Source organism: Callorhinus ursinus, unplaced genomic scaffold (genome assembly GCF_003265705.2).
Source record: "Callorhinus ursinus isolate GAN/ISIS: 27379988/994484 unplaced genomic scaffold, GSC_fseal_2.0 scaffold10, whole genome shotgun sequence".
In the NCBI taxonomy this organism is placed as follows: domain Eukaryota; kingdom Metazoa; phylum Chordata; class Mammalia; order Carnivora; family Otariidae; genus Callorhinus; species Callorhinus ursinus.
In genome coordinates this window covers 29,783,733-29,808,603 of record NW_027397072.1, presented here as the reverse complement: position 1 = coordinate 29,808,603, position 24,871 = coordinate 29,783,733, and the positions used below count along the sequence as shown (strand labels likewise).

Here is a 24,871-nt window from a genome sequence, read left to right as displayed (position 1 = left end):
TAACTTCACAAAGGCAAAGGAAGACAGAAAAATATCAAGATAGAAGCATCTACAGAATTGTGGAATGACCGTGAACACTTTGGTTTTACATCTGTGGGGACATATTACAAGTTTGGGAATTACCTTTCATATATGTGAATATAATGCTCCCTCTTGTTTGATTTTTACCACCATTGCCCTATTTCTAGACTTTTTTACCCTGTATATTCTAAAATTACCTTTCCATTCTCATCTCCCATTCATTTAAATAAACCTGTCTTCCAGGCAAACTGGTCTACTCACCACCTGCTAAATATCATAAGGCTCTTACGCTCAAAGTTGTTCCCCTCACTTGAATGCATCCATCATGAAGTTCTAACCCTCTCAACAAGAGTTCTTTGGCTTTCCTTGATTTTCTCAGCTGAAAGAGATCCCATCCTCTCCTAATCCACAAAGTTGCTCTGTACTTCTCATGTCAATCATATACGACTTTGTATTACAGTATTTTATATATAGCTTCCCTATTGGTTATTAAATACTTTAAGAGTGGGGCCCTGATTTGTGCATCTCTGCATTTCCCAGGCCTCCCTTCATATATTTATAGAAGGTTGAACTAATGAATTTTATCAATGTTGGACAGTCATTTTCAATTAAGGGAAAAACTTGATCAATTTGATTAAATTAAAAATAAAATTTTCAATTAAGGGAAAAACCAAGATCAACTTGATTAAATTAAAAAATAAAATTTTAATTATTCATAACAGAAGTCTTTTGATGGAAAGGGACTGCTACATTTTCCCTACATCTGTTATTATTGTGCTCTCTCCATTTGTGGTGGATAAAGCACTGAGTCAATTCATGTCGGGTAATACCTCTTGTGTGTGAACCATTATTACAATAATTAATAACAATGGCAGCTCAGTTGATAGGAACTTGGCAGTGTGTCTATCCTTATCTTTAGAGTTCCAAATGGTTTGGAATTTGGCTTTTTGTGAAACCGTTTAATAGGAAAGTGTGTGTTTAGAATCTGTTCTTAGCTCAAAGACTGACCCTTATCTCTAAACTCCTTAATGAGAAAGCACCTGACAAATTGACTGGCACACTCCACACCTCCAAGTAATTTCCCTTCCTGCCAAATGAGTCTCTTGCAGTCTCCACTTCTAACTTAGAAAGTGTTGAATGATGAACAGTCTGAAGCCAATGTCTGAAGCTTCAGAAGGCACTCTTCAAAATGTTATTTCACAAAGTAAAATTAACTTATTGAAAAGGTGGAAAATCAATCAATCTTTTTCTTCCATTGTGCCAATTAACTACTTGATGAGTTTTACTTGGCTAAATTGACTGATAGGTTTAGTACTCCATAGCTGCCCCAAAAGGAACTTTCTTAATGATTGTCATGGAGTTCTTTTATTTAATGGAGTACAATCCCTTAGAGCAGCACTGCAAATAAAAATCAAATGTATTATCATTCTTCACAAGTATTGTTTGAGTCTACTCATAAAGTTTATTACTAATTTATTTGTTTAATAAATATTCAATAAATACCTAAAGTGGGTAGGATTTATATTGTGACCAAAATGCAAAAAAAAAAAAAAAAGAAAAGGAAAGAAAGAAAGAAAGAAAGAAAGAAAGAAAGAAAGAAAGAAAGAAAGAAAGAAAGAAAGAAAGAAAATACCTGGCCTTATTTCATTGAAAATAAATGCAAAAACTTTTAAGTGAAAAGAATTAATCAAAATGGGGCTGGAAAGACTATAATCACTGACTCTACTATCCTTATCAAGAGAAATAATTACTAGTTTATTACACCACAAAAGCATTTCTATTGTGTGAGACTGTAATCTTAAAACAATGTGGAAATTTTGAAGATATCACACAACCTTTAAATTATGTGTCCAAGAATATTAGTTATGGAAAATGCTAAAAATATGTTTAAAGAGTTAAGAATTTAGTGGGAAATCAAGAATGGATAATGTAAGATGGCACTACTCTTTCCAAAAGCATGGCTGAAAAGAATGTGAGATCACGAGGACAGTATCTAAATGAGATCACAGAGTAAAGGGAACTTAAAAAAAAAAAAGATGTGTAGGTTCGGCCTGATTATTTTAATAAGCTGAGGAATAGCGCCAGGAGGGAAGAAGAGACCAAGGATCAGGAGAAAGGAATAATTGATCAGATTGCATGCAAAGTATCAAGAGCAACATACAAGTTGTCCAAGAATAAAATGATGATTCTTCAGTCTTGAGACTGGAAGGAAGAGGAAAATATGGGTGGATACATAGATGCTGTTAGAAGTGCTTGATGAGAGGGTGAAGATTTGCAAAAGGGGTCAGCAAAATGAGAGGGGCGGATAACTAAAGATAAAAAAAAACATTGCTGAGCAGGACTGGAAGGCCTACACATCCTAGGGGCACTAATATGGATGGTGGTCTTATGATATTCTTTTGCTGTGCTCAACAGTTTGGGTATAATGGCAATAGTAACATACTGTGATAAGCACTTTATGTAGATTGGCTCATTTAGTCTTCATAGGTAGCCTCTGAAAGAAGTACAATAATTATTTTAATGAAAAAATGAAGGCTTTTGAGGCTAAGAAATTTGCCTGTATCTACATACTATTATTTACTTGAACCCGGGCAATCTGACTTTAGAGACTGAGCTTCTGCAGGGCTGTTTAGGTTTGGAAGTACAATGTTTTAAATCAGAGACTTGGAATATTAAAGACCAACACAAAAAGAAGTTTCAAAAATGCAAGGGGACTAAACTGTTCACGTCCATAATCATGCAGTCCAGGCTGAATAAGGAAGTAAGGCCAGGAAGAAAAACCATTGGAAGTGGAAGACCAAGGAATTTATGGTCTCTGAGTCTGGGGAGAAGTTGTAAAGGAGATGGAAGCATGACAGCTCTATAGGAAGAGAAGATTATGGACAGAGAACAGGATGCTGGAGGTTTCTGAGGTGGTATATTTCTAAGTGATGATATGGTTCAAGTTGTGGCCATTGGTATGAGTAGCAGGAGGGGTAGGTGTAGAGAGAAAATGAAGGACTCAGGAGGATTAAAGAAATTATGGTGGATTCCTACTTATACAGAGCTGTGTTAAGACATATTTATTTCTAAATGATATTTTTCACTGATCAGACCTTTACACCCCTGCTATAAGACAGAATTCCAAGATTTCAGGATGTCGCAGTGGGCAAAACAGAAGTTGCTTCCCTCATGAAGTTTACATTCAGACATCCATATATCAGGTAGTGATAAGTGCCTAAGAAAAACAATTATGCAGATAAGGAGACTAGATACTGCCAGGGAAAGGGATATAAGTGCTATAAAGGGTGATGAGGAACCAGTGAGGGGTCATTATGGCCAATAGGATTAAGTAATCATTTTCAGAGATGGGGAGGAGTGTGTGGGAGGTGTAGTTTTGTTAGGTCTGAGAATTAGCAATACTTGAGCCTCGGATAAACCTCATTGGCTACGATACTGCCACTGTGCAAAGCTGGAGGTATATTTTTGACCAACTAATTTTGAGATGTTCATCAGACATCCAAGAGGACTGCTGAGTATTAAGTAAAGACTGGATATCAGGTTCTGGATTTCACAGAGACATTCAGAAATCTGGGCTAGAGATGTAAATTTGGGAGTTGTACAGATGGTACATAAAGCTATGAAAATGAAGGTGATCATTAAGGAAGAGAGGGTAGATAGAGACATGAAATACTCAGATGACTATATGTAGGGACATTACTAAAAGATTGGGATATGCAAAGAATCCAGCAGAGACTGAGAAAAAGAGACCAGAGGAAAAAGGAGGAAAACCAAAAAGATGGTATCATGGAAAGCACGTGAAAAATGTGTTTCAAGATGGAAGGATGATCACTTGAATCAAATATTGCTCAGGAGTTAAGAAAAGAAGACAACTGAGACTTGACCCCTGGATGGGGAGGCAATTAGTGGCTGGGACGAGCTGCCTGGTTGGTGACGGTTTAACAGAGGAGGGAGGAAAGGAAACAGAGTGAGCATCAACACATTTTCCAAGTTTTTCTATCAAGGAGAGCAGAGAAAAATAGTGACAGTTGGGGAAAGATGTAGGATCAAAGGAATTTTTTAATGTTTAAGGTGGAAAAAGCCGCAGTGTTTGTAGGTTGATGAACACTGCAGCTTCGCTGAGGCAGAAGTGTGAGGCTGGGAGATCTTGGTGCAGGTGGAGGGTTGCTCCTGGGAGCACAAACAATCCATCCACGGCTGCACCTCTAAAGCTGATAAGACACTGGGATGCTAGCTAGCGGACTGGTGCAGAGATATTATTTATACTATTTATTCAGGATCTGCATACATGGAATACTGCTAAACATAGTGTAAATTCCTGTGAGTAATGGTTAATGACATCGAACATGGAGGCTATACAGGGAATTACCCTTTTGCTATCAAGGAAAACATGACTGAATAGCTGAATGAGCAATGTTAATAAACAGTGACAATTAAAAATCTATGTGGTAACCTATGAAATGGATATTTAGTGTAACTTTCCCTTTCAGAAATGAGATTCTTTATTGAAAACTAGAGTTTGTGTAATGGGAGTTATCACCTACTCCCAATTCCCATCTCTTCTAACTGCAGAAAAAAAATCTGCTTTTCACCCATATTGATGTTCTAATAATGTTTCATGGCTGTTTAAAATTTCTCCCTTATAGTTTACCTCTGTAAATAGGACCTATTTTTGCAAATGGAGGGAAACTGTATATTCTTTCACTTTTTTATTTTCAGAAAATAAGGTATGTTAGAGTGGAAAGAAATCTGAAATGGGAATCAAGACGCTATGTTTCTTCCCCTGGTTCTGCCAGTAACTCACTGGGAATTCGTTTCTTTTCTGGAAAATAAAGTAGTTGGACTGGAGGATCCATAAAGTTCCCTTTTGAATCCAAGTAATGAAATCATAATAACAATCTAAATAATTCAGAAATTCACAGCTAATGCCCTTTATTTTTATGTGCCCATAATATTCTATGTCAAGATAAGTCACATGTATATTGTTGAGAGGTTAACAATCACCCATGCATTAATATCTTACAGGGTTATTGTGAAGATTAAAAGAGAAAATGTGAAAGAAATTCACAAACTGTAAAGTGAAATACTGTCAGTCATTAATAACATGTAGACACTGAAATATTACAACCAGATTCAGCTTTTACTATGTGGCTTTTGGGAGATTGAATAAAGTCAGTACGCAAGGAATGTAAATGGGGAAGAAGGAGGTTTTACTCGAAGAAGGTGTACAATTTTTTTTTAACTTTTTGTTGTTGTTGAAAAATGGCCTTACACTATTACAGAAATAAAAAGACTTTTTTTATTTTTATTTTTATTGTCTCAAAGCATTGAGACAAGCACAAGGGATGGATGTACTGGTATTAATTTAACGTCAAAGAGTATGTCTGCATGGAAAGAAATATTGTCAGGTTTTATAAAATGCAAGGATTTATTTTATTTTATTTGCAGGGCTTTATTTTAAAAACAAAACAAAAACTAAGTAAATTGAAATTTTTAATTAATGTGATAATTTTAAGTTTCAAGGTTAAATCAACAATCCAAAAATTGTAATATAGTATCATAATTATATCCTTACTTCCTTCCAAAGTTATTCCTTTTTGCATAATTCTCATTTTTTTCTGTTTGTACACATTCCTTAATTCATTCACGGGAAGAAATTTAATAATAAGCATATATCTGGCACTCATTTTTTCTTATAACAAGAATTGCGCCTTCCTGCTGGATAAACTATTGGAATGGATATGCTATAACACCGATAATAACAATGATAATCCATTTTTGGTTTGCATAGCATTTAATTTTTTTCAGGGCAGCTTCACAATTATCTCACTTTATTCCAGCAATGCCCCTTATTAGCCATATGAGCAGGAAAGTCACTCAACCTCCCTGTGCCACAGTTTCCTTATCTGTAAAATGGGGATAATAGTAATACTTTTCTCAATGAGTTGTGTGAAGATGCAATGATATAATTTATGTGAAACATTTTGTAATCATGTTGTCATAGTAAACATGTTGCCACTTATTATAATTGTTGTTCTTATTATTACTCCCCTCAGTGGTTTGGAGATTATAAATATATCAGGTCCTAGTGCCATTTTGCAGTAGTCCCAATGATTCATCAGGTGTCATAAACTCAAATGTCTAAAGGTGTCTGACAGTATTATAAATGAATACCTCATGCTAGGGGCAATTGTGGGACATTGAATAGCTCACACCTCTAAAACCAGCAGATCCTACTCAGTCCCAGGCAAAGCTGTCATACAGGAATACAGTCCTAGTATTACCACACTGTCCAACTTCTTAAGAAGGTAGAAATTTAGATTTTTATTTAATTTCCTGACTTAAAAAAGGTTGGTAAATTATTTGATTTTTGGTAAAAAACAGATGGACCAAATACACGAAAGTTTGTGGATGGCCTTGGACCATGATCAGCAGCTTTCTTATGGGCTCTCATTACTGAAGTGTGCATTATAATCTTGATATAATCCTAACGGACTATAAAAATTAGGGAATCATGGTTAATTGGAGGATCAAAGCACCATTAAAAAGATATGTGAGCTTCTCAATGGGCATTAATAATGAATGGATTGGAAAATCTAACATAATAGATGAAGATCAAAGAGGCACTGTGTATACCATGGATCTGATCCCTACAAGGCACCTGGATCTACAAGGATGCAGACGGTAGATTACCCAGTCTCTGGGGAGAAAGGATGAAGAGCAGGATAGTAAGCAGGAAGATAGTAAGTGCAGCAGGACTGGTGGGTGAGGGTGGTAAAAACCCTAACAAAATGAAAAAAACACACAGGTCTTCCAGACACCAACGTCCATGCTTTTTCATGGTGTCAAGCTGCTTCTAAATTAAATTAACAATTGTACAGCTCTTTTCAATCTACAGAACATTAGCTGAGCCCTGCTTGGGGATTCCAATATAGTATTTATTGGCATTTGAAATTCAGGTGATGATTACTGATGCTCTGCCTGTGTTTAGGGAGGTAGATGTTGAAGGTACCATTTTCAAGCCAGATAAATGTGGTTCTCTGACCCTATCGACAGGAAAAAAACTTGTTAGTAATGCAGACAAGTAACTTACCTTCGATGTGATTCAATTTTATAGAACCTACCATTCTTTATGACTTTTAAAAAAAAAACATTTTAAATCACTTAAGTCCCAGTTCTTTGATGATTCCTTTATCACAGAGGGAGACTCTTAGATAATTGAAAAGGGATGAGTCATAATGAGTTTTCACTGATGCATGTTGCCTCTCATCACTAATTCCACTGATATCCTATAGGGAACATAAAGAGCCTCTCATCTCACTGATTGGTGGCATGAAAAGGCCTACGTCTGACACACAGAGCTTGACTCTGTCCTTTCTGAAGTGGATGAGCTTGCCTAGGGACAGAAAGGAGAAGGCCTTTGCTCTTTGACCCTCCTTCCCACAAAAGCTCTAATCTAGTCAGTTATATTCCTGGTGGACTGGAGAATACCCAGACGCTGTGCTCCGTTATTATCCTTCCAGACATTTGTTCCACATTTGCACCTGCTCTCAGTTGCTATTCCCATGGGACAGTTAGTTAGCAGACTTAGCTAAACATGGTGTAATTTCACATTTATGGCAAAAAGCAGTCTCTTTGTTCTTGAAATACTAGCTATTCCATCATCAGTTCACCTGATATTTAATCATAAGACAGTGCTGCATTTCAGTCCCACAGGCAATTGAAAAATGAGTGTTTAAAAATATTGCAAACAACATAGGGATCTTTTTTCCCCTCAGTTTTGCATCCTCAAAGTCTACAGCTCCTGATGACTATGAAGTACTCAATAAATGTTTACTGAACCAAATCAAAATCTTAAGGAATTGTCATTCCAGGAATGGTTGTATATATTTATGGGTTTTAAAGGCACATTTATATTTAGATAACTTCATGAATTTGGGGTCTGATTAGGGCACTATTGAATTAATATAATACTCCATTGATATAGAATAGAGAATTCTGGTGACTATAACCATCTGGAAACACAACCAGAATTCTACATATAACTGAACTAAGGCTTCTAAACAAGAAGGGAAAGAAACTGTCACAAAGCCTATGCACATTACAGGAAAAGTACAGGTCTTTAGTTTCTTCATCTTCAATTCTTCTCTGTCAAGAGAAGAGATTTGTTCTATTATGAAATAAGTGGTACTAGTGAGAAAGTAGCGAGAGTAGCACTATGCTGAGCCATGTTGGAGCCCAAGATGAAAGGAAAAATCAGTAATATTGACCTTGAATTTTTAAATACTTTAAATAATTTGCTCGTCATGAATTTTATTAATTAATTTCGAGTTTTAAAAAGATTTTTTATTAAAATATTTATCTGGGGGTGCCCCAGTCATTTAAGTGCCTAACTCTTGATTTCGGCTCAGGTCATGATCTTGGGGTCATGAGATAGAGCCCCGCCTTGGGCTCTATGCTGGCTGTGGAGTCTGCTTAGGATTGTCTCTATCCCTCTCTGTCTCCCTGCCCCCCCCAACCTCTCGCTATTTAAAAAAAAATCTGGATTACTGAGCTTTTTGGATCCCCCTCAAATTTTGAACCTTCGGTGAGTGCCTCATTTGCCTTACTCTAGTCCCAGCCTAGAATGTAACAATAGAAATGGTATTTTCTGGCTGGTATATATAAAACAAACAAACAAACAAACAAAAAAACCCAAACCTAACTTCACATCTTAATACGATGCTGAGCCATTAAGGAACAAATGTAAAAAAATCCAATCTCTTATTTTTAGTAAGGGAGGAGAATGTGATATTTTAGAAAGATTTCTATCAAATAGAAATAAAATTATAAAAAGTCTATTAGAAATGCTTTCCACTGTAAGTACTGGCATATTCAACTTACAGGGGCTTAACATTATAAATCTGTTTTTTTTTTTTTTCATATAATAAGTGGTTTGGAGGCAGACAAATGGGGAATTCCTTTTCTTAGTTTTCCAATGCTTGTTGCCTCATGGTTGTATAATATCACCAATTCTAGCAATTGCATGCTTTTCAATGAATGCACTAAGAAGGGGAAAGAACCTCACTACAAGTATATAGATCCCCTTTTATTGGGGTGTTCATGCCTTCCCAGAGGCCATACCAACGTATCTTCGTTCATGCTCCCTTTCAGAATGATGAGTCACCCTATCTCCCTCCTGTGGACACTGGGAAAGCTGGACTATCACATGGATCTAGTCACATTCCTGCCCTCAACAAAAGGCTCTTAAGCCAGAAAGAAACAGATACTGATTTACCAGCTAAGAAGGCCTATGATAGCTTCTATAGAATTTGTGTAAATGATGCTTTGACTACCTGATGGTAAACATGAGCTGTTGTATTTATAAACTCATCTTCAAGAATGACGTTCTTGAAATTGTTTTCTTAAGAGACTTTGTGGTTTTTATTACTTTTTACTTAGAAATAAGCTCCCAAGGCCAACTCCCTAACATTCCTATCGATAAATCTTAAAATGTAAATGACAACAAATATGTCTGTGTACAGATCTGCCAGAAAAAAATAGGTGGATGGGATGTGTTAGTAACTGTGTTTAAATATTGGTTTCTGTGAGTTTGATTTTATTTTGTTAGATCTAGTTGTGCCTTAGGCAATGAGCTCTCATTATCCATCAGCATTTGGGGTTAAAATACCATTGACCTTCCTTTTCAACTAAACTGAAACATATATTAGGCTGGCCTCTTTGGACCATCATATAATAGTGTTTTTAAGGAAACTGTTTGCAACCAGAAAACAATAGAGGTACAATATATTTAGCTACTCATTGTAAGTTACACTTTTGCAATTTGTTATTTAGTTCATAGAAGTTTTTTACCTTTTAAATTGTAAATACCTCCAAATGCTTTTTAACAATTTAATTACATGGTGTTCAGCTGTTTAATTATGTGGATGAACTTTCCCAAATTTCATCAAATAGTATAGTATTTCTTTCTGCTTTTCTAGTATGGGTCACAGAGGTGTGATCACCAAAAGTTCAGCACTGGCTAGCTGGGCTTCGGGAAGGTCTGACAGGTTTAGGGAGTAAAGGGTTCAAGTTCAGGGAGCAAAGGGAATTGCTATAGACTTGACGAGGTGAAGTTCAGGGATCTTCCTGACAAAAAGTATGACATACTAAAATAGTCACAAGTCATGGTAATTAACAGAATGGATTTTTGTTTCCTTTGTTGGTTTCTCTATTTTATTTTAGGATCACTTTTGTACCCTGAGAGAACATTATGATTGAGTGATCAGTGTTGTAAAAGAAAAAGCATGTGCTGGGGTCTCAAAAGACCTGGGTTAGCCAAATGACTCGGCTAGTATTTGTGTAATAATGACCTTGGTTAATCACTCCATCCTTGGGGACTTGGTTTACTTATTCACAAAATCGGTGCTTTTTTTTTTTTTTTAAAGAGTTCCTTTTTCAAATCTAGTCTTAGAGAGAAACCTCATATATTTGGATAGATGAAAGCAGAGTTACTGCACTTGAAGTTAGGTGATGGGTCATCCTTGAGCCTTGCCCACTGAGTCTTTTTCTTAGATCCTGTGTTAGTCTTTGAGATTTGGCCACAAAATTGTTAGGCTTCAGGGAGTGCCCTTAAACACTCCTGAGGGAGAGAAGAGAAAGAAAGCTGTGAATAAGATCTTAAGGGATAAATCCAAACTCATTTTTGTTTTTACTTTCCTGTCTTTGCTCCTTTTTAATTTTGGGGTTTCCTTAGAAGTTCTAGGAAGCTGCTTTCATTCCCTACCTTATAATTGCTTTAATTAACTGTTTGTAAATATATAATTATCTTTATTCTAATTATTTTGTATCTGCATGTGACATCCACTTACTTTCATTGACATGTTGTTACAACATCCGCATCAGCAATTTTCTTATTTTAATGTTTAACCTTCTTGTTGTGCAGATAGCAAACACATACAGTCAGTGATTGTCACAAAGCAGCCATCCATGGAACCGCCAGAGTCCAAGAAATGGAACTTTGCCAAAATTCCAGAAATGAAATTTCCCCCACCAAATGTCCCCATCATTGTCCACTCCCTTTGCTATTCTGGCCCAGTGTTGGGGATGGGGCCACACTCTTCCCACTTCTGACATTTCACCAGTCCTTGCTGGTGTCCCTCTCGCTGCGAGCACCTCTTTTCAATTAAGCTGCTTTCGTGTGTTCTGTTTCCTGTCAGGAATCTGAATGACACAAAACCCCTGTAGTATTTTAAAAGAAGTGGTATTAGTAGTCTCAGTGGAAAGCTTCTTAACACATCATGATTAAATACGATGCTTGCTGAAGGTGTTTTTTAGTAGACATGATTTATCAGATTTAGGATATTCCTTCCTATACCTAATTTGCTATATACAAATGGATAGTGAATTTTGTCAAACCATTTTTCTGAAACTATTGAGACAATCATATGATTTCTTGATTCTGCTGATGTTTGAATTACATTAATTGCATTTTGAATGCTGAGTTCTGTTGAGTTCCTAAAATAAAGCAGTTTGGCCTGGTATGTTATTTCCTTTTCAAAATATTACTAAATTTGGTTTATATAGATCTTGTTTAGGATTTTTCCTATTTTGAGTGAGATTTATCCATAAGTTTCTTCACTTCATGTATGCAGTTGAAGCTCTAAATTATTACTCTATGGACACTTGTATTACACAGGTTTTGGTGGATAGTATATTTGGAACTATCAATCAGTTCAAAATACTTTATTACTAATTTTAATGGTGATAGTTTTTGTTGACCCATGGGTTATTTGGAACTGTATTTCTTAATTTCAAAATATAATGATTTTCTAGTTATCTTCTTGTTATTAATTTCTAACTAAATGTCATTGTCAGAGACCATATATTATATGATTTTAATTTTTTATATTTGTTATACTTGTTTATTATCCAGAATATGATTAATTTTTGTAAATGTTCTGTGTATTTTTAAAAAATGTTTGTTCTGCAGTTGTTGGGTAAATTGTTTTCCATATATTTAATAGGTAAAACTGATCGATTGTGTTATGCAAATATTCTACATCCTTACTGAATTTTTGTCTGCTTGTTCCATGAATTACTGAGGAGGATGTGTTAAAAATCTTCCAATATGATTGTGGAATTGTGTATTTCTTCTTTTACCCCTGTGAAGATTTTGGTTTAAAGATTTACAGCTACTTTATTCATTGCAAAAAAATTTAGTGTTTTTATATCTTCCTGGTAAATTAAATGTTTTATCTGTATGATGTGTAGTTCCTTCTCCCCAGTAATGCTCTTTTACTTAAAACTGATTTTGATATTAATGTAATGACCCCAGCCTTTTGTTGGTTAGTGTTTTCGTGACCTTCTTTCATTTTTTGCTTCTTAAGTTTACTATATCCTTGTTGCTTTGTGAACAATGTATAAGGTTATTTTAAAATGCAATCTGACAACATATGTCTTTGAATTGGAACATTTAGTTCATTTGCCTTAATGTAATTACTGATGTATTTTGATTGAAATTTGCAATCTTAGTGCACTACGTTCCTTTTTCTCTTTTTTATTATTATTTTTTCTTCTGTGTGCTCAAAGGATGTATATTCTCTTACCATCTTCTCAGTGGTTACCTGGAGATTAGAGTATTCATTCTTAATTTGTCAATGGCTAATATTAGTTGGCACTTTTACCTAGACAATGCAGTTATCTTCCAATCTACATGTTATTGTTGTCCTGTATTTTATTTCATTGTATATTTTCATTCCAAGGCATTATAAATATCGATTTATTCAGTTAGTATTAATTTATATTTTCTGGGAAACTTGTTATTTCAATGCTTCTTTTTCCTTTCTCCATCTCTCATCTTCCATCTGGGATCATTATCTTTCTGCCTATAAAATACCCTTTAGTATATCTTTTAGTGTGGGTCCGATGGCAATAAATTCTGATCTCTCATTCTTGTCTGAAAATCTCTCATTCTTGTCTGAAAATCTATTATTTGAATGGTGTTTTCACCTGGAATAGAATTTTCATTACCTGAGGTTTTTCCTTAGCATTTTGAAGGTGTTCTATGTCTTCTGAATTGCATAGTTTTGGGGTTTGTATGTTGAGGGGTCAGTCAGTGGTTACTTTAATTGTTGCTCCTTAAAAGATATCCCCCCTCTTCTGTCTCTCTCTCTCTTTCCTTATCTCAAGCGGTTTTAACCGTTTGTTTTCTTGGTGTTCAGTAATTTTCATATGATATACCTCTGGGTACTTTTATTTTGTTTTGTTATTTTATTCTATTTATCTTCCTTGAAGCTCTCCAAGTTTTCTTGATTCTTTGGCCTGATGGTTTTCATTTGTTTTGAAAAAAATTCAGCTACAATCTCTTCACTGTTTCTTCTGTCCCATTCTGTCTTTTCTGTCTCTCCAAATATATGTCTATTAGACCCTATGACCATATAGTACATGTCTATTTCTTTCTCTTATTTTTTAAGCACTCTATTCTCTGGTTTTCCTTGGAGGCATTTTTTTTTTTTCTGATTTATCTTCTAGTTTACCAACAATCTCTTCAGCTATGTCTAATCTGCTGTTAAACCCATCTATCCATTTCTTATTTTTGGTTATTTTTCAGTTCTAGAACTTATATTTGGTGCTCTTTCAATAGTTGTTAATGTTACATTAAAATTTTTTAATCTAGTCTTTTATTTCTTGAACACAGTAAGTATAGTTTTTTTAAAAGTGTGTATGATGGTTTGAGGATATTGAACCCTTCCTTATGAGTCTTCTGTTGTTTATTGTTTCTGTTTTTTTGTTTGTGTTGTCTTGTCTCCTCACCCTCATATGCTTGGTTGTTTATGATTCTATGCCAGGCATTATATTTCCAAAACTGTAGAAAAAAGTGTGTGACCTAAGATGATGTTATGTCCTTCTAGAGAAGGATGTATAGTTTGCTTCTGCCAGGTACTTGAGGGCATTGCTAATTTAGAAACATGGCAATCCAACTTTATAGATTAAAATGATTTCAAACTGAGCTATAATCCCTGTGAAGACCTGAGTACTGCCTCCTTCCAGTTCACTCTCACTTTTAGTTGTCACCCTTTTGTGATTTCCCCCCAAAGGAAGGAGGAGTAATGGGGGCCACCATTAGTGGGTTATGGTTTCTGATCTCCATCCCTTTAGCCACAGAAAGTGACCCAAAGCACTTCTTGCCTTCTTAGCCATCCTCTCTGAAACCAATAAATGTTTCTAAAGAAAAGAAGTTTAAAAAGCTGAGCTCCCCTTCTTGAAATCAGCTCACTCATGTCAAGTCCTCATAGTTCACTATCTCATTAGCTCTCTGATGTCTATGTTTTTCAATTATTCCAAGAGGGAATGTTGGTTTGAATTACCTAGTCTATTACCAGATGTTCCTGTCTCAATGAATATGTATATATACTTTTTTCCCCAGGTAATTTGTTTTATGGGTCATTCCTGGAGTGTCATAGTCCCCTTATTATTAATCCTAGGGATATGTGAAATACTAGGCATACACTGTTACCAAGAATTGTATTGAAAAGTTTCATTCACATAGAAAAAGCTTAGTTGTGGGACATAAATTCTACAAACTACCTTAGATAATTGAGAGATCCTGGAAATCTGAGATTTTATGTAAACTCTACTTACCTCACCTTGAAAAGATTATGTAAGCCCTGCTAAACTGGTATGTCAAACTGTGAGGTGCAACTTGTTTCTGGGCTGCCCATCTTCCCAAATTTCCAAAAATCCCTTTATGCACCAACTTCTGCTCCCTTTGGAAGTCAAACTGAATATATTTTCAGAGCACAACTATTTTAGGGCTAGATCCTATATAGCATAAGTCTCAGCATAGAAATATCCACTGAAATCTATCCCAGTTAACCTTCCTGCTCCTCTTTCTACTATCACTGGCTCTAATCCCCCATCTTTTCTCCCCCCATTCCAAGAATCCATAGGTAATAGAGTAGTTAGTGCTTGCTCACCCTAGTTTTGAATGAATCACCAATATTCTATTTAATCTTTTTTTAAAAAGATTTTATTTATTTATTTGCGAGAGAGAGAGAGAGCAGGAGTGCGGGGTGGGGGGTTGGCGAGGGGCGGAAGGAGAGGGACAAGGAGACTTCCCGCTGTGCGGGGAGCCCATTGCAGGGCTTGATCCCAGGACCTTGGGGTCATGACTTGAGCTGAAGGCAGACGCTCAACCAACTGAGCCAACCAGGCGTCCCATTATTCTACTTAATCTTATCAAGATTGTTCCTTGTTCCTCTCTCCTCTGTGAATTTTACTTTACCAGAGAAAGATGTTTCTGGTTCCCAGTATCATCTTTTTCTCTTTATTTCTTGGCCAGTTTTCTGAGATGCTTGCTTCCAAAATTTCTCTAACACCCACTTTTTACAAAATCAGGCAAAACAGAACAAAACAAACAAACAAAACTAATACAAAATGCAGCCAATTCTTTATTTCCTTTCTTGTCCATATGTTTTTAGGAGCCAATGCCAAAGCATGGCCTGTATAATTTCACCTGGGAGATTCCTTTGATGCTTTTAACATAAATTATCACTATTTGCAAATGATTAACATTTATAATTCCAGCTTAGATCTCTCCTCTGAACCCAAGACCTGTATATTCAATTACTCCTTGACATATCCTTTATGTATTTGAAGGTACTTTAAACTCTGTATATCTGAAACCAAAATAATGATCTTTTCCCAAACCTGACTCTTTTCCAGTCATTCATATTGAAATAAATATCACTACTGTCCATTTCCTTTTTAAAATATGTATTTGAAGTTTTTAAAATTAATAGACTTAATTTCATAGAATAGTTTTTGGTTTAAAGAAAAACTGAGTAGAAAGTACAGAAAGTTCCCATATTCTTCCTCTCTTCCTGCCCTCAGTTTATTCTATTGTTAATTTTTGCATTGATGTGTTGTATTTGTTACAAGTGATGAACTAATATTGATATTATTAATGAAATTACATTGGTTACATTAAGGTTCACACTTTGTATTGTATAGTTCCATGGGTTTTGCCAAATGTAGGACGTAATATATCCACAATTACAGTATTATACAGGATACTTTCACTGCTCTGAAAATCCCCTGTGCTCCACCTACCCATTCCTCCCCACTACACATGCCCCTCCCCCTCTCCTGCAACCACTGATCTGCTCTTTTTACTGTGTCCATAGTTGGACCTTTTCCAGAATGTCATATATTTGGAATTATACAGCATGTTAGCTTCTTTCACTTAGCAAAATGCATTTAAGATTCCTCCAAATCTTTTTTCTAGCTTGAGAGATCATTTATTTTTATTGTTAAATAATATTCCAGTATATGCATGTACCACAATTTGTTTAGTCATTCACTTATTGAAGGCATCTTGATTGCTTCCAATTTTTGGCAATTATGAAAATGCTATTATTAATGTACAAGTTTTTGTGTGGCCATAATTCTTCAACTCATTTGGATAAACACCTATGAGCATAATTACTGGATCATATGTTAGACTATGTTTAGCTTCGTAAGAAACTGCCAGACTGAATTCCAAAGTGGCAATATCATTTTGCATTCCCACCAGCAATGAATGAGATTTCCTGTTGCCCCACATCCTCACCAGCATTTGGTGTTGTCAGTGTTTTAGATTTTAGCCATTCTAAAAGGGATGGAGTGGTATCTCATTGTTGACATCCATCTAGTTTTACAGGGCAGAATCCTTAGCCGTCTTTGACATGTTTCTCTTCCTTAGCTTCTATCACCACTTTTTTTCTGCAGATTCTACTTTTACATATCTTTCCATTTTATCTACTCTCCATCTTCATAGCTGCTACCCTAGTCCAATCTGTCATTACTTCTAAATCATCTCAAGGCTCTCTTACCTCCTAAATGATGCAACCATAGCAATCTTTTCAAAAAGCAAATCTAATCATGTAACATCATCCCCAAAACTTCCTGAAAACTTCCCAATAGATTTGCACTGTGCTTCAGATAAAACCAAATTTTTTGTCATGACCTACAATCAATGTTCTGTATGGCTGTCCTCTACCTACTTCATCAGTCTCATCTGGAACCATGCCCCTACACTCTGCACTAACCTTACTAGTCTTATTGAGAACCATGAAAGCATTGTCTATGACATTCTATTCTGCTAATTATGATCTTCATCCCTACCACACTCCATTCTCCCCAACTCCCTTTCCCTAGTTTATTCTTACTCATCCTTCCATTCTCAGGACAATTGTCATCTCTTACACATCTTAGGGAAAGTTCCCCTGAGCTTACCAAAGAGGTGAGCTCTCCTTTTATCCTCGCACAATACCATATAGCTTATGTGAAAGTTGTAATATTACATTTGTTTTTATGATTATTCGATTGATGTCTGTCTCTCACACCAGATTCTAAATTGGAGGAGGGATTTGCACGTTTGCTTGTTTATTTATTTAGTTATTCATTTATTTTAAATCAGTACATTGTCAGCAACTAACATACTGTGTGGCACCAAGTAGATGCCCATAAAAATGTGTTAAATAAATGCTTTGTCTTAGCTGATAATGAGATTTATTAGTCTGATAGTGAAATTTAGGGGCCTGTGACTATAGGGTCAGAGAAATCTAACTGGCAGTTGGATATAAGGCAAAGGAAAAAGAGGGAAGGAAAAGAAAACTATCATTTTCGATGCACAATGCTTTTTTTTTCTTCTCACACTTAAGGAACATTTAGGGGGTAACAGCTACTTAGGGGAAATTTAGGGTATTTGAAAAATGATGGCAGTGTTTTTTGTTTTATATTTAATACCTTCATTAAAAAAATCAAACTGCTGGTTTTATTTCCCCTATACATCCAGGAGTTTTTCTTTTCAGTTGTTCTATTTGGATGAAATACCAAATCTGTGGTTTTTAATCAGCCTGTCCATGTGCAATGCTCCCTTAATCATGATGCCTCTCTACTTGTATTATCCCCAAGATAAAGAACACAAGTGTATGGATGCTATGGCCCAACAGGTTACAAGGACATAATAGAAAACAGCCTGTTGTCATCCTTTCAAGTCCATTCCCAGATGTCTCTTCCACACTGTAAGGTTATTTGCATGGGCTGAGGATTGGCTAAAACCTCTGACTGCATTGTGCCTTTAGAGTATTTCTCACTTTAAATAAAGGATCTGCCATTTCCTCTGAGATTGGCAAAGTAGCCCTGTGCAGTCACTGCACCTTGAGGAAGCTTGTGAATTATTAATTAAGGCAATGAGACAGAAGTGTGCTTGGGAGGCTTCTCTTTTTTCAGGAGTCATCATAATGCCTTTGGATGTGTGTCCTTTAACTCTGATAGAGGTGGAGTGAGTCACAGTGAACTCTTCTGTTCAGGCTGCCTTAGCCTGAGGCTGTGCATTCATATTCAAAGCTTATTTCCCAGCTAGAAATGGGTGGGGATAAACTATAGAGTGCAAAGAATGGTTGACAAAGACTTTGGAGAGACACTGTTTATTTCAGTGGAGGCTGGCATTCATTCATTCAGTTCTCCATTTGTCCACTCACTTCAAAATTTCTGAAATAATTTTGGGTGCCAGATATGTACAAAGCATGGGACCAGCCACATGGACATACAAATGATTTATTTAGTTCACAAATTATAAAGGACCTGCGTGTGCGGTGGGCTACCTGCTGTGTGGGGAAGAAGTGTCAATGAGGAGCGTGCCCTGGGGTCAGGTAGCGCGGGGCTCTACACTTTGGGCCCCCGTCCCCCCCCCATCCTACTGCTTACTGTTTTTCACTTGGCTGGTGCCTTTCCAAATTTGCTGAGAGGAGCTCCAGAGAGGGAGGTCGGGGCCTGTGGGAAGGGGGCTATCACAAGGCAACAACAACTCAGCAGGCAGGCCTCCCATCTTTCACTCCCCAACCTTTGACTGAGGTGCTTTCATTTTACATATTGTGCTCTTTTGTCTGATTCCACCGGAAGGGGTCCGTGACTGATCCACTTGAAAATTATGATTCTAGGATCAACCATCTTTTCTAGTTAGACTGCTTACCAGATTGTCTGCCTCCCTCAATAGTACACACACTGCAACTGTCTGCATGCGTTTGTTTATTGTTTCTCTTTTCTTTCTCCCAACTTGGGAAGCTCTTTCCATTTTCTCGGTTTACCATGTATCTGCCCATGGGAGACCCCTTCCGAGGCTCAGTTCCATGGAAGCTTTCTTAATAACTCTCACCTGAGTCTGTAATTGTTTTCTTTTAATCATCAAAACCTGAGCACAATGCTAGGACCCCATTGTGTCCTTAGCGGATATGCCTCGGCTGAATGAGCATGTGAAAGGACAAAATAGAAAAGAAACCATGATGTTTTCTGAAGGACAACCCCCATGAGTTCAGCTAGAGAATGCATATCCACTTTCATTTGTTAATCTGACTTTTGGAAAGTTTGTACAATTTCATTTTTTACTCAGAAGAACAGGAAGAATGGGAGAGCTAAATAGGTTTCTTAAATAGAAAGCAATTCTAATATCTAAAAGCTTTGCCATACTCAGGACTCCTGAGTATCTGTTTAGCTTTAAAGAAAGACCTTAATTCCCAACCCTGGCCAGTGTGGCAAATATTAGAACTCGTCTTAGAATTTTACAATTTCTAAGGAAAGGTTGTCCTTTGTTATAATCTAGTTTCTTCAATTTCAACAACTTAGTCAATGTTTACTGTGTATCTACTACTGTGTATCTACTTACTCTGAGGAGTAGGAGGGAAATGAAATTGAATGAGACATGGTTTTGCATCTGGAAACTCACAATTTAGTGGAGAGACCATGGCAAAGAGAAGAAACACTACAGCCTACCATAAGAATTAGAGTGGAAGTAGAAAGTGCAGTAATAAATAGAGGAGGGAGAGATTCGTTTTGTCTGAAGGGAATCCCTAGCAGACCCAATAGAGGAAGCATTGCCCAAAGACTGCAGAAATTCAATAGGGGGAAATGAGTTCAGAGTATTGAAGGCTCTGGGGACATCATGGGAAAGGCAGAGTCAGGAAACTATAGGAAATGTTTGTGATGCGTTGACTCACATGTGTGACCACAGCACCAGTTACAGTGGGAGTGGCATATGAGAGGTAAAATGGAAAATCTGCTACAGCCAGTTCATACAAGATATTTGATTTTGTTTTATGTGCAGTTGAGCGCCATTAAATGTTTTCAGAAGGGGAATGATTGATATGATCAGGCTTGGGTTTGGAGCTAACTTTGGTGACAAGATAGGCCAGAGCACTCAGGAAACCACTGGAATGCTCTTGACAAGCCTAATGATGACTGGACCCAGGACAATGGCAAGGAGACCAGATTGAAGGACTGAGGGTGAGAGATACCTCCGGAACCAACTGACAGGATTTGATACCACTTGGATGGGACAGAGAAAGAAAATACTTTAATACAAAGATAAAGTTCTTGAAGATGTCTCCAAAGTTTTGAGCTTGACATACTGGGGGGTGGTGATTCTATTTATTGAGATACAGAATATAACAGATAGAGGAAATGTGGGGTAGAAAGGAATAACTAGTGGAAGAAGATGTGTTTAGCAGTACAAATACTAAATTTCAAACACCTATAATTTATCTATGAAATGATGTCCCACAGGTGATTAAAGATGTATGGTCTGAATCAGGAATAGGGAGCATATTTGGGAATCATTACTACAGTGGTAATGAAGTTGTGGAGAGGGAAAGGCAAAGAGAGAGCCTAGAATCTTACAGATACCTATAGGGAGTCAGTCTGGCTGAAGAAAAGAGTCTGGCTGACTAAGCCCAATCATGAAACTAGGAGAATACCCTACTGAGGAGGTCAAGAGAGAGAGTTATGAATAGCAAACAGAATGAGTAGATGAAGAATATAATGGCTTGAATTTGCAAATCGGGCACATATTAATGATCTAGAAAAATAATTTCCTTAGAGGAAATAGAGGGCGAAACTCAGATCATATGAAGTTGAGTAGTTAATAAAAGGGGAGAAATGGATTAGGAGTTTGAGGAGGGAGCGGAAAGGGGCCTGGTTCTTGGAATATGTTTTGAATGTATTTATAGGTGAAGGAGAAGGAATGAAAGAATCATCGCAGAGAATAAACTACACATAAAATGAATAATAATCATGCTGTAGGAATAACTAGATATAAGCAAATGAAAGAAGACCTGTGGCAAAAAACAGACCCGAAGATGAGAACGGTGGAAAACAGGTTGATTTAACATTGGTGGGCATCAGAGAGCTCTGCCGGAAAAGGCTATTAGGCTCTTAAGTAGTTTTGATCACAGCAGTTTGGGTCACATATGGCGTGCACACACTTGGAGGGAAACCAACCAGCCAACAGGGTTATCTTCAAGGCAGGACTGAGGAGGGGCTAAACAAGGGAGCCTGGGCCCAGCCACTCCCTATACTATGATGACATGATAATGACAGAAGTGTGGCCTGATATGGCTCCAGCAGGAGCCTGGAGAGACTAAAGCAAGAGAACAAAGGAGGGAGAGGTTTGGAGTTTAGCAAAAGCACATGACTCCAAGCTGGTATTCTGAGATTATCCAGGTATTGCAGGCTTGTCACCTCATTCTGAGTTTGGTCAAAATCAGTGTTAAATTAGAAACCATATCATTGTGAAACCAGATTGCTCACTGTTTTACTACTCAGCATTACTGACTGGAGTAAGCCTTGGACGAGAGAATGGGGACATGTGACTCTCCCCAGCAGCCTGGAGAGGGGATCTGGCTCACAGAAGCCAAAAAAGCCTACTGCTTAGGTCACCTCCCTGCTCTGACTCAGAGTCCAAGAGGACTGGGGCTTCTCCATCTGAAGAGTTAGGGAAAAGTAATCAGCAGAAGGGGGGAATGAAAGTTAGGAGAGGCTGAGGCTCCTTAGGGTAAGGAAGGAGATTCAGTCACAAACATGAGTAAACACAAAGTCATTGGACTTGAAATGAGACAGAAAAAATGGAGGGAAGAGGCAGAAAGGGATGACTTAGGAAATGTTTGAGGCTGAAAGGAAGAGAGCTAAGAGTTCCACTGGCCTTAAATTTCTCTCAAACTACTGATGTGGGTAAAAGTTTAAGAACTTGGAAAGAACGAAAAAGGTTTTCAACTGTTTCTGTGGGGCATTCAATTAAGTGCTTATGGGTGGGTTATTGGGACTCATGAGCAAGAACTCATGGAAAATGTTAGTAAGGAGAGCTGAAGAAGTAGATGGTAGCCCTGCAAGGGCCAAGAAATGGAGAAGGTAAAGGTCTGGAGGGTGAAGGATGGGCTCGGTTCTGGTCAGAGTGGGACAGCAATGAAAAGAATATATGTTGTGCTTCTTCAGCTGGGTTGAGAGTTCCTTGAATTGTCTCAGTGACTCCTGCCATTAAGAGGAAGTGCAGAAAGGTGGAAACAGAAATTCAAGCCCCCAAAACAGTTGTCCAATAGAAACATAATGTGGATCTTGAATACACTTTTAAAATTTTCTAATAGTAACAGGAAAAAAAGAAAAAAAGAAAAAAAAGAAACAGGTCTTAATAATATATTTTATTTAGCCCAATATATCTAAAACATTATCAGTTCAGGTCATAATCAGTATAAAAATTATTAATGAGATAATTTACATTCTTTTTTTTCCTACTAAGTCTTTCAAATCTTGTACTATTCACTTTTATTACATCTCAACTTGGATGCTAAATTTTTATCAGAAATACTTGACCTGTACTTAGATTTCATAGAATTGACTACTGAGAAAGTAGATTCACATATCCCAGTTGTTTCAAACATAATTACATTTGGTAAAGTTTTAAAGTTTAAGTTTATATTAATTAAAATGAAATAAACAATCCAGTTTCTCAATCACATAGCCATATTCAAGCGCTCAGTAGCCACATGTGGCCAGTGGCTCTTGTATTGGATAGAGCAGTCCCAGCATATTTGGTAACTGCTAATATTACTAAGCAGTTGTTGATCATTACTGGAGTTTATGTACTATTTTATTGAGATTAAGAGGTGAGAACTGGAATCTGCCCTTTAGAAAATAAAACCATGAAGGCATGAGAAAGTGGGCATCTGAGTTCTGTAGTTTGGGGAAGTGCCAGGAGACATATAGACTGACATTGTTATAACCAGCCAGGAAGACAGTTCCCATGTTTTCTCTCATATACAGTTGATTTATAAAGCTGATCTGTCTTCTAAAAGTATATCCCTGCCTTAAGCATAAAATGCAAATGATGATAACTATATTAGGAAATTATTCACTCTATTTTCCAAGTCCTTTTGCTAGACTGGGCCCTTGATAAGAGGCTTCTTAAAATTATCTTCCATTTTCATTATTTTAAAAGATATTTGGCTCTTGTTCTTGCACCAATTAGTAAGCTTGGATGAAAGGAATTGGTGGAAAGAAGAGAGATCTGCATTGTTGTTAGTGTGATTTATGCTGCCTGCTCTGTATCACCTATTTATAGCTCATAATCAATTTGCACATAAAGTTGATTGAGCTCTATGGGAATATTTAGATGAAAGAAACTCTGTAAATGCCAGGTATTTATTATGTTCATTATGGTCATAATAATGTGGTAATAACAGAAATGTTACAATTGATTTAATGGAGCTCTGTTATTTGAAGCATGTCTTTAGAATTATTACTGTGAACTTATTTCTTGAATTTTTATATTATTTCATGCATGTTGTTTCATCTATGAGCTTCCTCATGTAGTGACCGGACGTTGAGCAATCTAGTTTTTTTCAGAGTTACATCATGGTGTCCTACACATACCAATTACAAAGAACAACTTCATATATTGTCTGATATTAGTGGCTTGTAAAGGAGGAAGACTGGGTGATGGGTCCTATTTTAGAGACGAGAAAAATGAGGCCTAGAGACACATAGTTTAAAATTACACAGTAAATGGCTGTTTGAAGACCAGTACTCACACTCCCCACCCCCAAAGTGTTCTTGTTTTATTGTTTTCCAGTTTTATTGAGGAATAGCCAACATACATCACTATATGATGTGATGTTGAAGGTATATAGCATGGTGGTTCGATTTACATATATTGTGAAATGAGTACCATGGTAGGTTCAACCAGCATTCATCTTCTCATATAGATACAATAAAGAGGAAAGAAAAAAAGGAAAGAAAAAAAACCTCCTTGTGATGAGAACTCAGGATTTAATCTCTTAACAAGTGTCCTGTCACACAAGACAGACAGCAGTGCTGGCCAGAGTCCTCATGTTGTACATCACATCCCTAGTGCTTATTTATCTTACAACTGGAAATTTAGTAATTACCCCTTTGTATCACAAATTCACAATTTCTAAGTTACATTAACAGTAATGTTTCAGAAATGCAGTATAAAAGAAAGGCTAACACACAGGCTTGGAATTGCAACGGTCCCCCGTTCAAATCCCACTCTGCCACGCACAAACTACATACTGGTAGTGCCAAAGCCCTGGTTTCCTCACTTATAAAAGGGTAAATCATAAAAATTAAATGAGTTTTTTTTTAACATTGAAAGTATTGCTCAATCTTGATTGTAGTTGAAAAATATGGATATTTACAATGGCATATTAAATAAATACCTGGAGATATTAACATTAGGTATAAGTATCACTGTGACCTCAATTACTGCACCAAATGAGCACTTTTATCTCTACCAACCACATCCCAACCCCCTCTGCCCCTTACCTCCCACCTTCTAACCCCATCAGCCTCTTTTCAAAGCTCTGAACCTACTAAGTGCTTTCCCTTTCCCAGAGCCTTTCCAGACACTGGTCCTTCTGCCCGGAATGTTGTCTAATCGGCTCTTTGCTGGATCTCTCTTTCCTTTCCTCGCTCCCCCACCTCCCTCTGTCCCTTTTTCCTTCCTTCCTTCCTTCCTTCCTTCCTTCCTTCCTTCCTTCCT

General features: G+C 36.9%; 1 pseudogene; it reads right to left on the bottom strand.

Annotated features, from left to right (window-relative positions):
- Positions 1 to 3,410: 3,410 nt before the first annotated feature.
- On the bottom strand, positions 3,411 to 3,474 carry LOC141373648 (U4 spliceosomal RNA; annotated as a pseudogene).
- Between the last annotated feature and the right edge of the window lie 21,397 nt (positions 3,475 to 24,871).